General features: G+C 43.8%; 2 long non-coding RNA genes across 2 annotated transcripts in view; one reads left to right on the forward strand and one right to left on the reverse strand.

Moving 5' to 3' along the window:
* Nucleotides 1-14,322, reverse strand: part of LOC137540735 (uncharacterized) — a 151,382-nt gene that overhangs the window by 132,136 nt on the left and 4,924 nt on the right. The window contains exon 2 of the long non-coding RNA XR_011025043.1: nucleotides 12,247-12,349. This is a non-coding gene — a long non-coding RNA (uncharacterized lncRNA). The remainder of the gene's footprint in view (nucleotides 1-12,246; nucleotides 12,350-14,322) is intronic.
* LOC137540733 (uncharacterized) lies at nucleotides 5,977-11,574 on the forward strand. Its single transcript, XR_011025039.1, has 3 exons — nucleotides 5,977-6,135; nucleotides 6,948-7,088; nucleotides 11,430-11,574. It is a non-coding gene; the product is annotated as an uncharacterized lncRNA (long non-coding RNA).

Here is a 14,322-nt window from a genome sequence, read left to right on the forward strand (position 1 = left end):
ATATGTGCCCAGTATATGTAGTCAGGGGTATATGTGCCCAGTATATGTAGCCAGGGGTATATGTGCCCAGTATATGTAGCCAGGGGTATATGTCCCCAGTATATGTAGCCAGGGGTATATGTCCCCAGTATATGTAGCCAGGGATATATGTGCCCAGTATATGTAGTCAGGGGTATATGTGCCCAGTATATGTAGCCAGGGGTATATGTGCCCAGTATATGTAGCCAGGGGTATATGTGCCCAGTATATGTAGCCAGGGGTATATGTGCCCAGTATATGTAGCCAGGGGTATATGTGCCCAGTATATGTAGCCAGGGGTATATGTGCGCAGTACATGTAGCCAGGGGTATACGTGCCCAGTATATGTAGCCACTAGCCAGGGGTATATGTGCCCAGTATATGTAGCCAGGGGTATATGTGCCCAGTATATGTAGCCAGGGGTATATGTTCCCAGTACATGTAGCCAGGGGTATACGTGCCCAGTATATGTAGCCACTAGCCAGGGGTATATGTGCCCAGTATATGTAGCCAGGGGTATATGTGCCCAGTACATGTAGCCAGGGGTATACGTGCCCAGTATATGTAGACAGGGGTATATGTCCTCAGTATACCGGTATGTAGTCAGAGGTATATGTGCCCAGTATATGTAGCCAGGGGTATATGTGCCCAGTATATGTAGCCAGGGGTATATGTCCCCAGTATATGTAGCCAGAGGTATATGTGCCCAGTATATGTAGGCAGGGGTATATGTCCCCAGTATATGTAGCCAGAGGTATATGTGCCCAGTATATGTAGCCAGGGGTATATGTCCCCAGTATATGTAGCCGGGGGTATATGTGCCCAGTATATGTAGGCAGGGGTATATGTCCCCAGTATATGTAGCCAGAGGTATATGTGCCCAGTATATGTAGCCAGGGGTATATGTAGCCAGGGGTATATGTGCCCAGTATATGTAGCCAGGGGTATATGTGCCCAGTATATGTAGCCAGGGGTATATGTGCCCAGTATATGTAGCCAGGGGTATACGTGCCCAGTATATGTAGACAGGGGTATATGTCCTCAGTATACCGGTATGTAGCCAGAGCTATATGTGCCCAGTATATGTAGCCAGGGGTATATATCCCCAGTATATGTAGCCAGAGGTATATGTGCCCAGTATATGTAGGCAGGGGTATATGTCCCCAGTATATGTAGCCAGAGGTATATGTGCCCCGTATATGTAGGCAGGGGTATATGTCCTCAGTATATGTAGCCAGAGGTATATGTGCCCAGTATATGTAGCCAGGGGTATATGTCCCCAGTATATGTAGCCAGGGGTATATGTCCCCAGTATATGTAGCCAGGGGTATATGTGCCCAGTATATGTAGGCAGGGGTATATGTCCCCAGTATATGTAGCCAGAGGTATATGTGCCCAGTATATGTAGCCAGAGGTATATGTCCCCAGTATATGTAGCCAGGGGTATATGTGCCCAGTATATGTAGCCAGGGGTATATGTGCCCAGTATATGTAGTCAGGGGTATATGTGCCCAGTATATGTAGCCAGGGGTATATGTGCCCAGTATATGTAGCCAGGGGTATATGTGTCCAATATATGTAGCCAGGGGTATATGTCCCCAGTATATGTAGCCAGGGGTATATGTGCCCAGTATATGTAGCCAGGGGTATATGTGCCCAGTATATGTAGTCAGGGGTATATGTGCCCAGTATATGTAGCCAGGGGTATATGTGCCCAGTATATGTAGCCAGGGGTATATGTGCCCAGTATATGTAGCCAGGGGTATATGTGCCCAGTATATGTAGCCAGGGGTATATGTGCCCAGTATATGTAGCCAGGGGTATATGTGCGCAGTATATGTAGTCAGGGGTATATGTGCCCAGTATATGTAGTCAGGGGTATATGTGCCCAGTATATGGAGCCAGGGGTATATGTGCCCAGTATATGTAGCCAGGGGTGTATGTGCCCAGTATATGTAGCCAGGGGTATATGTGCCCAGTATATGTAGCCAGGGGTATATGTGCCCAGTATATGTAGCCAGGGGTATATGTGCCCAGTATATGTAGCCAGGGGTATATGTGCCCAGTATATGTAGCCAGGTGTATATGTCCCCAGAATAGGTAGCCAGGTGTGTCCCCCATCAGGAGGGGAGCAGCAGAGGGAGAGCTGTGGGGACAGTGGGGAAGGGGGGCCATGTCTCCCCTCCTTCCCTCACTGTGGGGCTCTCCCTCTCTCGCTCTCCCCTCCAGAACGAAGTGTTGTGCGGTGGCTGGCAGTGGGCGGAACTTACCTCCATCTCGTTGCAGGCGTGGGATGGTCTGATGGATTTGCCGCTAGTCTGGTCTGGTCCAGACCAGAGCAGCGGCACCAGAACTTCCGGCGCTTGGAACTAGACGGAGGTAAGTTCCGCCCGCTGCCAGCCACCGCACAACACTTCGTTCTGGAGGAGAGAGCAAGGGAGGGGGAGCCCTAAGGTGAGGGAAGGGGGGGGAGATGTCCGCCTTTCCCCACCGCTGATCCCACAGCTCTCCCTCTTCTCTGCGTTGCTCCCCTCCTGCTCACACCCTTACGGATGCTGCTGAATTCCTTACGGAATTCACGGGCAGCTAAATTTGTAACAAATTTTACGGTATGCCTGTAAATTTACAAGCGGTTGGCAACACTGACTGCCGGATCTACCATGGTGCAACCTGAGGCAAATATTTCAGAGTAACACTTTTTGCAGACGGCAAACTGGCAAGGGTCCCGTAAAAATTAAGGGTCTGCTCTCTGTACCCTAGTTCTAATGACTGCGTGTGCCCATTACACAGATAAGGAATTATACAAACTTTGGAATTTGTACACTGTCCCTGTTCCCCAGGGTTCGTAAAAAAAAAAACATGTTTCAGTCTGCAGCAATGTTCTGAGGAGGAGCCTTATGTCAACTCATTGAACCCTTTTGGAACTTGATTTGGCCAGAGGAAGTAGGCTTGGACCCTCAAAACGCATTGCCAGTGCATAATAAAATTCATTGATTATATGAATTCGTCTTCATTTGAGGTAAGCCACCTCAAACATTTTTTTATTTTATTGTTTTTTTTTAACAAAGTTTTATCATAATCTGTGTGCCTCTTCCCTCCCTGTGCATTTACACCCTCCATTTGAAAGGGGTGTTCTATTTGGCCCCTTGCACCATCGGGGCTCCTGTTGTCTCTGTGTTTTTGTTTCCTCAGGGTGTTCTTCAATCACTCCTCACCCCCATAAAATGTTCTGATGACTTCATGTGCAGAGTTACAGTCAAAGCAGTCACACAGGGTGAAAAAACATGTAGGCTATCCTTTTCAGCCAGCCCTCTGAAGACATTCCATAGATTCACACACAGGCTAGTAACTTTATGGTGTCTGATTACAGACACAGCAGAGAGTGTTAGAGCAATCTATATTACATGTCTGGCGATCAGAGTGATCGGATGTGCCTGGAATCGACAGGAAATATCAAAAAATGTATGAGCACCTTCATAAATATAAACTCCAGGAACTATCAGAAATTGTTCAGTTAATTTATGGAAGTATTCTAAAATAAAATAAAATCTCAGAACAAGACAAGTACAGGGCAGGGGGATACAGATCAGTGCTAATTAGTAGTCAGAATACATGTAGAACTTGCAGGGCTTGATGGCTCAGTCAGTTCAAAGAAAAACAATTGTTCTAAATCTAATGGAACTTTTTGCTTTCTCATGCTAATTGATTCCGTTAGAAGCTTTGGTGGTTACTAAACAGCTGTGTACGTGTAAACATCCTGGGATATCCTTTGTTTTTAAAACAGGTTTACATAAGTGTTGAAACTGCAATTGTTGCAGTTTATATGTAAGGTGATTGCTGTGTGTCATATGTGGGGTAACTATTGCATTTCAAATGTATGGGGGCAGCAAAAAGTCCAGAACCGGCCCTGAGTGCACCCTAGTGGCTGCAGCACTGGCGCTTTGAGTCCGCCAGGAGAGAAGCGCAATATAAATGTTATTTGTCTTGTGTCTTTAGTATGACCCATCGCTCATGCCGTGACCAGTAGCCAGCATGAGTGCACTTACAGAGCACACTGGGCCCTTTGACACAAAAATAAAAATATAATATCATTAAACAGTGCCCAAATATTTATAGCTATGTAGTTGTCTCTGAAAATTACTAATCAAAAAAATTCTGCTTTCTGAGGAAAAGGTCATACCTCTCTCTCCCTTGTGTTTTTAGTGGCTGATCAGCTGATCATGTGAGTCTCCTTACAGAGAAATTTTTGTGTCAGGACTCATTTTGATTACCTGCAGTCACTGCAAATCATATCATTAGAAATCTATCACTTGATCACAATGATCACAAGCTAGTTCAAGAGTTTAGCTACACCAGACATATTCCAGGGTCCTCAAAAGACGGCCCACCAACCCTTTGTTACTGGTGCTGGAAGTCTTTCCTGTGGCCTGTAGTTTATCCTGCTGCGGGGGCAGCTACATAATTGGAATCATGCAGCTAGCAAATTATATGTGCTGTGCCACTGCACCCATGATCTTTATGTAATCCTGACCAAGCCTGCGCATTGAAGGGTCGGTCCTGGTGGAGCGAGGGACAAGGAGGCCTCCTCTTATTGGTAGGCATGGTGTATTTTTGAAGGCACTAGTGCTTGAGGGGCTCTGCCTAATTGCTATTTGGGGGGCACTGTGCCAGTTATTTTAGAGGCTGGCATTGTGACAGTTATTTTGGAGGCTATGTGCCTATTATTATATGGGCACTCTGCATGTTATTATATGGGTACTCTGCATGTTATTATGTGGGCATGCTGCCTGTTATTATGGAGGTACTCTGCCTGTTATTATGGAGGCATTCTACCTGTTATTATGGAGGCACTATGCTTATTATGTGGGCACTCCGCCTGTTATTATGGAGGCATTCTACCTGTTATTATGAGGATACTCTGCTTGTTATTATGTGGGCACTCTGCCTGTTGTTATGGAGGTACTCTGCCTGTTATTATGGACGCACTATGCTTGTTAGTATGTAGGCACTCTGTCTTTAATTACGGAGGCACTATACCTGTTATTATGGAGGCACTCTGCCAGTTATTATGAGGAACCTCTGCTTGTTATTATTATGTAGGCACTCTGCCTGTTATTATGGAGGCACTCTACCTGTTATTATGAGGAACCTCTGCTCGTTATTATTATGTAGGCACTCTGCCTGTTATTATGGAGGCACTCTACCTGTTATTATGCGGATACTCTGCTTGTTATTATTATGTAGGCACTCTGCCTGTTATTATGGAGGCACTCTACCTGTTATTATGAGGATACTCTGCTTGTTATTATTATGTAGGCACTCTGCCTGTTATTATGGAGGCACTCTGCCTAATTGGTTTTAGGGGGAAATCCGCCTGTTATATGTGGGCATTTTGCACAACTGATTTAGAAGGCTTTCTGCATATTGTTATTTGGGGCGACATTACCTCTGTTCTACTAATTTATTTTGGATGTATGCTGCATATTTATTTTGAAAGCATTCCTCATAATTGTTATTTTACTCAGCATACTTGGTATTTAGATTGTGAGCTCCTCTGATGGATATTTAAGTGACAAGACTATATATACTCTGTACAGTGCTTCGGAAGATGTTGGTGCTATATAAATACTAAATAATAATAATTATAATAGGTAAGTGAATCAATGCTTCACTTCACCTATCAGAACATGTCTGTTTCTACAGGTTCTCCTGCAGTGCTGTGACTTGAGACTCATCCTCATAGTGCTCTCAGGATCCTTATTTCTCACGTCTTCAGCAGTGATAGAAGCAGGGCAGTATCCTGCAATTTCTGCTCTGCCAAGTTGCTCCTGTACTAATCAAGATTGTGCAGGGAGGGAGCAGACTCTGCCTCCATGAAAGAAGAGGAGGGAGATCTGGCACTGCTGTTAAAGCTTTATTCGATAAACATTACACCACGTGTACATAGTATGACACACTTGTACCTTTCACCCACGGATGGCGGTGGGTGCTGGGCAATGATCTATGTCTGATGGCCGTTTCGCTTCTCCCGAGGCAAATAGTCTGAGCAGACTCTGCTTCCATCCTACTTATATTCTACACAGTAAACAGGCAGCGGCACTTGCCCACTGAAAGCAGGTATGTAGGGTGATCAGTATGTCGCAACAATGGTTAAATGGTGAAGATGTGTAAATTGTGGCACTCACAAAGGAAGGCTGCAGACAGGCAACTGACCACTATAGGCAGGTAGAGATGCACAAACCCGACTCCACTCAGTGTCCAGTTGGGCTGGACATGGTCGCTCTCTTTGTAAAAAACTCTAGATGGTTATGGGGGTGGTGAAAACACTCCTGACCAAATAGAACACCCCTCCAAAAGGAGGTGGGCAACACAAGGGGGAAAAGAGGCACCCAAGGTATGATAAAATTGTGTTAAAAACAACTGAAATGAAAAAAGTGTGAGGTGGCTTATCTCAATGAAGGCAAATTCAAATAATAAACAAAGAACTTTAACTTGCACTGGCAATGCATTTCGTGGGTCTATGTCCACTTCCTCAGGCCGAATACAGTGCCAAAATAGTAATAAGGCTAAACAGACGGTGCCTCCTGCTTAACACCTTCTCACACCACCCCACACATTCTTCACAATTGTCCCCCTTCCCAATATGCAGAGGAGCACACTTACCTTCTCCAAAGCTAAGTACTCTTCTTTCTTTCCGTAAGGTTCCTGATGCGTCACTTGACATGCATTGGGAGATTTACAGAAAAGAGGAGAGGTAGAGTGAGTACCCAGCACCGAAGCAGGTATGTCTGTTCTGCTGCACTACTCTGCATATCGAGATGTGGGGTAAAAGGTAGCTTTTAGGGTTCTGTAGAAAATGGTTTCTTTAGGCAGAGCACCAGGACATTATGCTCAACCAGCAAAAGTAATTTATTCTATTTACTTTGCAGTTTTTGAGTGCCCTGCAAGCATATTTTAGCAGAAGAGGAATCCATGTTGACAGAACAGCACCTTCCTTCATCTTACTATCTTCAAAACCTCAGCTCAATCAAGATTCCTTCATTAATGAAGACAGACTTCTAGGAACACAAGTAAGTGTTGGTGGGTCCAAGAAGAATGCTGACTGGGTACATGGTTAATGGTTATCCACATGGGAACCAATCCATAAAAATCATTACTTAAAAGGAACCTTAAGTGACATGTGACATGATGAAATAGTCATGTATATGTACAGTGCCTAGCACACAAATAACTACGCTGTGTTGCTTTTCTTCTTTCTCTGCCTGAAAGAGTTACCATTCAGCTATGCAACTGAGTTTTTCTCCAGTCAGACCCAGTCGAACTATATCGTCCTTCAGTGATAACAAATCACACCCATAAAGTAGTTTCATGGCAGAGAACTGAGCTTCTGAATGCAGTGGACAGATAAAGAACTTAAAGAGAACCCGAGGTGGGGTTCTGACAATGCTATCCGCATACAGAGGCTGGGTCTGCCTATACAGCCCAGCCTCTGTTGCTATCCAGATCCCCCAGAATCCCCCCTGCGCTCTGCTATCCCTTATAAATCACAGCCACAATGTGCGGGCTGTGTTTACCTTTGTAGTGTCAGTCTAGCCGCTCCCCGTGCTTCCTGCATAGCTCCGGTCCTCGCCCGCGTCCCTTCCCTCCAATCAGCAGGGAGGGAAGGGACGCGGGCGGGGACCGGAGCTATGCAGGAGGTGGGGGAGCGCCGAGACTGACAGTACATAGGTAAACACAGCCCGCTACGACACGCTGCGTATCGACAGCGCGGCTGTGATTTATGGGTTGATAGCAGAGCGCAGGGGGGGCTTAGGGGGGATCTGGATAGCAACAGAGGCTGGGCAGTATAGGCAGACCCAGCCTCTATATGCGGATAGCATTGTAAGAACACCACCTCGGGTTCTCTTTAAGGTCAATAGTTCATATATTTTAGCACACTGAGGCAGGAAACGGACTGTTTCATTGAGATGAGACAAAACAATAAATCTACTTTTTTAAGTTTTTAAACATAACATAAAACTGTGAGATATCAAAGCGCCGGTTCACACTGGCACTTTCTGGGAAACGGAAATAGGATGTTGTTTTGATTTCTGATGTGTCAAAGTAAGGTGCAATGACCCCTGACATGTTAAACACTGGCAATATGGAGGAGAGGGGAGGACTACTGCTAAGTTACCTGGGAAAGAGTAACCACTCACAGACCATCTTAAGCTTTTAAGAATCTCCACCCGGACCCCACAAGGCTGGTAAAGCTGCAGGTGCTAATAAACTGAGCGCCTATCTGGTCTCCTGATTGATAGGAGGATATACTGTATTCATGACAATAAATATGTGCTTCATGTTTCTTGATTTTGGTCAACTGCGATTTAATTTCTCTCAGGGATTTGTGATGTGTTAGGATTTGGTTCAGCTACTGGCAAAAGAAAGGAATAAAGCCCTAATTCAGAAACATTCATAATGTTATAAAAAAAAAAGTGCATTAAAACCAAATTGCATGTAGTTTTGCACATATAAATGTATAATAACGTACAGATTTTGCCTTGCCCATATCACATCCATTGTTCTGAGCATTTTTCAAATAACTCGAAACCCATTAGAACTGAAAGCCCAAGTTAGTGGATGAACTTGTTCACATTTTCTATGTTTTTCTGTTTCATATAAAAAAGGTTCAAATCTTGGCCAGGACACTTATCTGCACTATGTTTGTATTTTTCTTGTTTTGTTTTGTTATTTTCTCTCACAATCCAAAAACATGCAGATAATGGCAGTGGCTGGATAGTGTACTGGTTAAGGGCCAGCACTTATTCAGTGAGGAGACCTTGGGCAAGACTCCCTAATGCTGCTACTACCTTTAGATTCACTCTATTGGCTGCAGCTCAGGCGCTTTGACTCCACCAGGAGAAAGCACGTAAAAAGATGTATTTGTCTTAATTGGCTTCCTCCATATTGGCCTAAGGTTCAGTTCACATTAGCATTTGCCAACGGAAACAGCCGTACGGTTCCGTGGTCCGTTCCGCTGAACGCACAACAAAATGCAGCAGGACCCAATTTTCCGGACCGTTTAGCTCAGCAGAATGGAAACGAAGGTTTTGCAGCACAATAGGACCCTATGGAAAACTGACATTTTTCAGCACAATGGCATTAAAAACGGAAAGTTTTCCCGGATCCAGATGGCCACCTCCGGAAAAAAACTTAGAGTGTAAGCCCCTCTGAGGGACATTTAGTGACAGGACTATATACAGTGGAAAGCATTGTCAGCGCTATATGAACATGCATTTTATGCATCAAAATGGTGAGGAATGGGTGATGGGGTGTAGAGAGCAGCAAATGTTCAAGCTCAAAAACCAACAACTTTCAATTGGCTTCAACTGCCTCTCGCTGATTCACCTGAAGGCATCTCTCTGCCTAAAACTTGCCCTGACCCTGACCCATGGTGGCCTGATTGTAACGTTATATTCTTTAGAACTTTCTCTGGCAGTTTATTTCAGTATATTGCATGCTGATGCAGCAGCCTCTAAGTGCCACCAACTAGTTGGATGCAATGTAGAAATGAACAGAGGTGCCAAAAGAATAAAAATCAATAAAAACTGTAAAATAAGGGGACGCACTAATAGATGTCCTGTATAAAAGCATTGTGTAATATATTCCTTAATGGAAAATTATTGCTGATTTTTTGTATATGATACAATCACTTTGCATATTGTTCTGTTTTATGTTATTGATTCTCAATAAAAATCTTAAATTAATAAAACAAATCAGGGGATGCAGCGGTGAATTTACCTCCTCCAAGTAGACGCAAACAAAGTTGATGTTATATCAACAAATAATTTTAATAATACACTCCGGGGTTCAATGCAACACGTTTCACAGGTATGATCCTGCTTCAACAGGCTATAAAGTGTGGAATATATAGCAAGAAGGATCTATGACTCAGCCAAGCGCCTCTGTTACAGTGGTTGACTAAGGGGTTATGATATTTGTGAGTATAACCTACTGTACTTACTTTGTCACCACTTACACAATCCCAGTACATAGTACACTATATTAGACTATCTATGTCCTTCTCTTTTTATTTGTTGGTTGCAGTTGGGAACACATTACATTCTCTTCATTCTAAAAGACTCTCTTACATTTTTTGTACTTAAAGGACAACTGAAGTGAGAGGGATATGGAGGCTGCCATACGTATTTTCTTTTAAACAATACCAGTTGCCTGGCAGCCCTGCTGATCTTCTGCCTCTAATACTTTTAGCCATAGGCCCTGAAAAGCATGCAACAGATCAGGTGCTTTTGACATTATTGTCAGACCTGACAAGATTATCTTCATTTCACAAGTATAACCTTATACCTCCAATAAGGTTATACTTGTGAATTACTTTAATCAGGTGTGTGTTCAATAAAGATTAGCTGCATGCTTATTTCTGGTGTACTGGTAAGAAGAAGGCGGATTCCGGAACTCCGGTTGCATAAATATTTTATTCAAGCACGGTCAGATTCACAGCAGATAACAAACGTGCCAGTGTCGACAGCTGTTTCGCGTGACCCCACGCCTCCTCAGGACACCAAGGCTCACCCTTTCCTCCCCAAGCCCCACCTATATACCTGTCTATGGGGGCAGGGAATACCTGTCCTAGACCCGGCCCAAGTATTAACCCTTTAGGAGAGAAAACAAATACAGACATACAATTCTGTGCATTAAAAATTCTTCTGTATCATTATCTTAAAAAAGCTGATATCTCATTTCTGTCATTAAAACCCAGATTCCCCAATGCATTGGTCATCGTTATCAAGGAGGCTTCCTTATGCAATAATAATTCCTCCCTAGACCCACCTCTAGTTAAATCCAAAATTTTTAAAAGGCCAGCTACTCTTAGGCAGTCTGCGTCCCCCCCATGACATGAATTAACGTGATCGATCATTCGGCGTGATCCCACCCCGTTCCTGATCGATCTCTTATGTTGCAGGAATCTATCCTTGAGTGGCTGAGTGGTCTCCCCTATGTAGAACCTCCCACAGGGGCACCAGATACAATACACGACACATCTAGACTTGCAATTAATAAATTCTTTGATATGCCATGTGACACCACCTATTTGAACTACTTTACCTTTCCTCATTGATTTACAAGCAGAACAATGACCACACGGGAAGTTTCCTTCCCATTTTTTATCCGTTAGCCAATTACTTTGTTTCTCCCGTACAGGTCTAAACTCACTATGGACCAACATTTTTTTTTATTTCTGGTGTGATTCAGACACTGCTACAGCCAAATAGACCAGCAGGACTGCCAGGCAAGTGGTATTGTTTAAAAGGAAATCAATATGGCAGCCTCCATATCCCTCTCATTACAGTTGACCTTTAATTGTTTTTTGTACAGATTTTTAAACATTTATATTTTGTCTTTCTCTTTAGGAAAATTTCTTCTAATCATTATTTGGGACACCAGCGAACACTGCAGCAGATCACGTTTTCTTCTCCGTTAATTATTTATATGAATACATTTTAAATGAAAATGTTCTCTTGTGTAATACAATAAAGTTTGGCCTAAACTCTGTAATTATCTTGGACAAATCTTTTTTTTTTCTATTCAAATAAGTGAGCTTGAAACATGAATATACTAATTTACCCCCATAGCCACCAGTTCAGCCAGCAGACGTACAGATCAGGGGGCAGAATCAATAATGAATTATGACTGTGGGTTCCCTGGGAGTGATTCAGTATATGTATAAGTCTGCATAGCATAGATTTAAATATTAACATGTATGTCTTCTCTGCAGTAGTACATTGTAAAAACCTACAAACGGACATAATCACCAACATAAAGAGAATTAAATCATTTGCATCCTATAACCGAAGGTTGTAAGTGTGCATGGGACCTGTGGGCAGCAGCTTAGTGTGGGCAGTGCATTGTAGGTGGCAGCTTAGTGTGGACGGTAGCTTAGTGCAGCAGCGGCTCAGTGTGTACAGCACAGTTGTGGGTGGTGACTTAGTATGGGCAGCACAGTTGTGGGCGGTGACTTAGTATGGGCAGCACAGGTGTGGGTGGTAACTTAGTGAGGGCAGCGGCTTAGGGTGGCGTGTCATTTTTTGAGAGGGTGCTCTTGTCTAGATAGAATTATAATTGCTTATTCATAGTACTTGCATATTCTTTTAAATATCTGCTCTACATACAGATTCAATAGTTTAACAGTTTAATAGTTTTAGTGTTATAATTTATAATGATCTTTACCTTAAAACAGATTTGAAATTTTGATCAAATGATCCTTGGCATTTGATCCCTGAAGTGTAACATTCAGCCATGTCCAGGGAGAATATCCAACTCCATAGAAGTACTGTAAAGAGGCAACAAAATATAGCTTACACCGCCAGCTCCTATCTGTGTGCTCCCTCCCTTCCAAATTCACAGTCTTTACAAGTGTGTAGTTATTTTCCCCTGTGGCTGCAACTATCCATGATACACAGATAGTTCCATCTACAGGCAAATATTAAAAACGACAAGCAAATACCAATGACATGCAGATGTTAACAGGTATATATTAAACACATGCAGATACAGTATGAGTGATAGTAGGTAGAGATCAACAAACAATGGGTTTTGCCAATAGGCAGATACTCCAGTAGATTCCCTACAACAGGCAGGTATAGCAATAATAGGCATATTCTTGTGGAAGGCAGATTCTAGTGATAGGCTGAAAGTAAAAGGCAGGTAAGTGACCGGCGGGTTGTCTGGCTGACCCCAAGTGACAGCTGGGAACAAGAGAGGAAGAGTGGAGGAGGCGAAAGGTGGAACACAAGGACCTTGCTTGTGCTTTGAGTTCTTCTTACCTTAAAGAGAAACTATGACCAAGAATTGAACCTCATACCAATCAGTAGCCCTTTTCACGTGAGAGATCTATTCCTTTTCACAAACGGATCATCAGGGGGCTCTGTATGGCTGATATGGTGGTGAAACCCCTCCTAGAGGAAACTGTGAAGACCATGGTCCTGGCAGTTTCCTGTCTGTGAACCTCGTTGCATTGTGGGAAATAGCTGTTTCCAAGTTCCACTGCCAAAAAAGCAGCAGCAGCTACTTCCAGTGACATCCCCTGCCAGCAGTAAAAATGTCACCATGTGATGTCAGAATGTAAATCAGGGAGAGGAAAGATTTTACAATGGGCAAACACTGACTAAATCATTTAAACATAATTATTGTAAAAGAAGCACTTTTTTTTATTACATTATTTTCACTGGAGTTCCTATTTAAAGGGGTCCTGTGGAATGTAAAAAAACTAAAAAACTGACACTTACCTGGGGCTTCTATCGGCCTCCTGTAGCTGTCATGTCCCACGCCATCCTCCTACGATAATTCGTTCCCTGGCGCCGGTTCCGGTATAATTAGCCCTCTAGCGCTACTGCGGGTGTGCGCTCCTGCTCACGTCTCCGAAAGCTTACCGTGCAGGTGTAGTATGAGAATAATTCACTGGTGCCGGCGGCGGGGAACGGAGGATCGTAGGAGGATGGCGCGGGACATGACAGCTACAGGGGGCCGAAAGAAGCCCCAAGTAAGTGTCAGTTTGTTTGGTTTTTTTACATTCCACCGAACCCCTTTAAGGGCTTCAAGCCACAGGGCCTTGTGATGGGACTCCAGATGCCTTCTCAGCATAGTTGTTCCTACATGCATGCTGGTCTTCCCACAACTAAGTTTCTCTAGGCACAGAATGCAGATGGTGTTGGTTCAGTCAGCAGCAGACACACAGAAATGTTCCCACACTAAAGGGCTTTTTTGAGCTGATCTAGTACCAGAAGAAGTGACTGAGCGGGTTGTCTCGCTGATCCCAGGTGAAGTTACACCATGCTGATTTCCTCCTGTCTCCTATGACCTCTCCTGCTTCCTACTCTTTTTTTCCCTCTCCGAGGCCTGGTCTCTTCCTCTGAACTCTCCTCCTGTTCCTCTCTTGGTGTGTAATGCTTGGGGGTATACTTTCTGAGTCAGCATGTGTGCTCAAGACTATGTAGCTGGGTAATGGAAGAGGCTCCACAGGTCGTTACAGGAGTTACACGTTAGATCAGATGGCTGCGGTACAATGGACTAGGCGGAATCTGAGTCGGTAACAGGCTAAGGTCATACACGTTAATTCAGAAAAATAACAAACGGCTCAACTAACGGATAAATATATATCTCTGATCTGCATATATATCTACGGCAGCTGAAAAAGTTTGGCCTACCTCAAAATCGAATGGTGCAATTCTACACTGAAATCATCGAATCCACCATAACATCATCTATGACTGTATGGTTCGGCTCCTGCTCAGCATTAGAAAAGGG

The sequence above is a fragment of the Hyperolius riggenbachi genome, chromosome 12 (genome assembly GCF_040937935.1).
Source record: "Hyperolius riggenbachi isolate aHypRig1 chromosome 12, aHypRig1.pri, whole genome shotgun sequence".
NCBI lineage: Eukaryota > Metazoa > Chordata > Amphibia > Anura > Hyperoliidae > Hyperolius > Hyperolius riggenbachi.